Raw genomic sequence first — 2,908 nt, forward strand, 5'->3', positions numbered from 1 at the left:
GGTCAAAACCAAATAAATGTACAAACAAAGTATGGACTGCTATGTAATAAGCATTTCACACAGTTTCCCTGAAAAGAATGGGGCTATTGCACTTTGTTTCTTAATTATCAGCAATACATTTGAATAAATCCATCACATGCCAGTCACGTTACAAACTGTCGTCTCGCTCGAAAGGGATGACATGTCGCTTATAACAACGTTGTTAGTCAATGGCAATCTGCACAAGCCTGGGCCCAGCAACTTTCCATACGTGCGAAACGGTAGATATTATCCAAACTAAGGTTCTACCGAGATTTGAACTCGGATCGCAGGATTCAGAGTCCTGAGTGCTAACCATTACACCATAGAACCCTGTCTCTACACAAGTGGGTGTGGTCTGGTCTCCCTGACAACTTTGATGAAATCTTTTCATAAGTTGACAAAGCGGTGACAAAAAAAACACGCACAAGCCTGGACCCAGCAACTCTCAATATATGCGGGACTGTAGATACTACCCAAACTAAGGTTCTACCGAGATTTGAACTCGGATCGCAGGATTCAGAGTCCTGAGTGCTAACCATTACACCATAGAACCCTGTGTCTATACAAGTGGGTGTGGTCTCGTCTCCTCGACCACTTTGATGAAATTTTTTCATAAGTTGACAGAGCGGTGACAAAAAAACATGAATTTATTTTCATGCAAATAATAGAAAGCGTGCGCCACACTCCCAGAATAGAATGGAGCAAAAGTTGCATGGGACCTTTTCATGCATTAGCAGCACAAAAAAACAAGCAATCTACAACATGGCCGATACGTCCAACTGACACTAGTCTCACAACTCAATGCAGGTCTGAAGGGAATCATGCTGACTGGATATGTCATCAAAGTCAAGCGGTACAGCCTTCTTCACCTCTAAGAACGTACATGTTGCTCAAGTTAAGGTCCCGCCGAGACTTGAACTCGGATCTCTGGATTCAAAGTCCAAAGTGCTAACCATTGCACCACGGCACCCCATGTACCCATGTGGGTGTGGTTTCTTTTTCCGGACAACTCTGGTGAAAGCCTGTCAAGGTGAAGTGGCCAGAATTGGTCAAAACCAAATAAATGTACAAACAAAGTATGTACTGCTATGTAATAAGCATTTCACACAGTTTCCCTGAAAAGAATGGGGCTATTGCATTTTTTTTCTTAATTATCAGCAATACATTTGAATAAATCCATCACATTACAAACTGTCGTCTCGCTCGAAAGGGATGACATGTCGCTTATAACAACGTTGTTAATCAATGGCAATCTGCACAAGCCTGGGCCCAGCAACTTTCCATACGTGCGAAACTGTAGATATTATCCAAACTAAGGTTCTACCGAGATTTTAACTCGGATCGCAGGATTCAGAGTCCTGAGTGCTAACCATTACACCATAGAACCCTGTCTCTACACAAGTGGGTGTGGTCTGGTCTCCCGGACAACTTTTATGAAATCTTTTCATAAGTTGACAAAGCGGTGACAAAAAAAACATGCACAAGCCTGGGCCCAGCAACTCTCCATATGTGCGGGACTGTAGATACTACCCAAACTAAGGTTCTACCGAGATTTGAACTCGGATCGCAGGATTCAGAGTCCTGAGTGCTAACCATTACACCATAGAACCCTGTGTCTACACAAGTGGGTGTGGTCTCGTCTCCTGGACCACTTTGATGAAATCTTTTCATAAGTTGACAGAGCGGTGACAAAAAAACATGAATTTATTTTCATGCAAATAATAGAAAGAGTGCGCCACACTCCCAGAATAGAATGGATCAAAAGTTGCATGGGACCTTTTCATGCATTAGCAGCACAAAAAAACAAGCAATCTACAACATGGCCGATACGTCCAACTGACACTAGTCTCACAACTCAATGCGGGCCTGAAGGGAATCATGCTGACTGGATATGTGGTATTTCATCAAAGTCAAGCGGTAAAGCCTTCTTCACCTCTAAGAACATACATGTTGCTCAAGTTAAGGTCCCGCCGAGACTTGAACTCGGATCTCTGGATTCAAAGTCCAAAGTGCTAACCATTGCACCACGGCACCCCATGTACCCATATGGGTGTGGTTTCTTTTTCGGAACAACTCTGGTGAAAGCCTGTCAAGGTGAAGTGGCCAGAATTGGTCAAAACCAAATAAATGTACAAACAAAGTATGGACTGCTATGTAATAAGCATTTCACACAGTTTCCCTGAAAAGAATGGGGCTATTGCACTTTGTTTCTTAATTATCAGCAATACATTTGAATAAATCCATCACATGCCAGTCACGTTACAAACTGTCGTCTCGCTCGAAAGGGATGACATGTCGCTTATAACAACGTTGTTAGTCAATGGCAATCTGCACAAGCCTGGGCCCAGCAACTTTCCATACGTGCGAAAAGGTAGATATTATCCAAACTAAGGTTCTACCGAGATTTGAACTCGGATCGCAGGATTCAGAGTCCTGAGTGCTAACCATTACACCATAGAACCCTGTCTCTACACAAGTGGGTGTGGTCTGGTCTCCCGGACAACTTTGATGAAATCTTTTCATAAGTTGACAAAGCGGTGATAAAAAAAACACGCACAAGCCTGGGCCCAGCAACTCTCCATATGTGCGGGACTGTAGATACTACCCAAACTAAGGTCCCGCCGAGACTTGAACTCGGATCTCTGGATTCAAAGTCCAAAGTGCTAACCATTGCACCACGGCACCCCATGTACCCTTGTGGATTTGGTTTCTTTTTCGGGACAACTCTGGTGAAAGCCTGTCAAGGTGAAGTGGCCAGAATTGGTCAAAACCAAATAAATGTACAAACAAAGTATGTACTGCTATGTAATAAGCATTTCACACAGTTTCCCTGAAAAGAATGGGGCTATTGCACTTTGTTTCTTAATTATCAGCAATACATTTGAAT

Source organism: Gymnoscopelus microlampas (assembly GCF_963454915.1).
Source record: "Gymnoscopelus microlampas genome assembly, chromosome: 4".
NCBI lineage: Eukaryota > Metazoa > Chordata > Actinopteri > Myctophiformes > Myctophidae > Gymnoscopelus > Gymnoscopelus microlampas.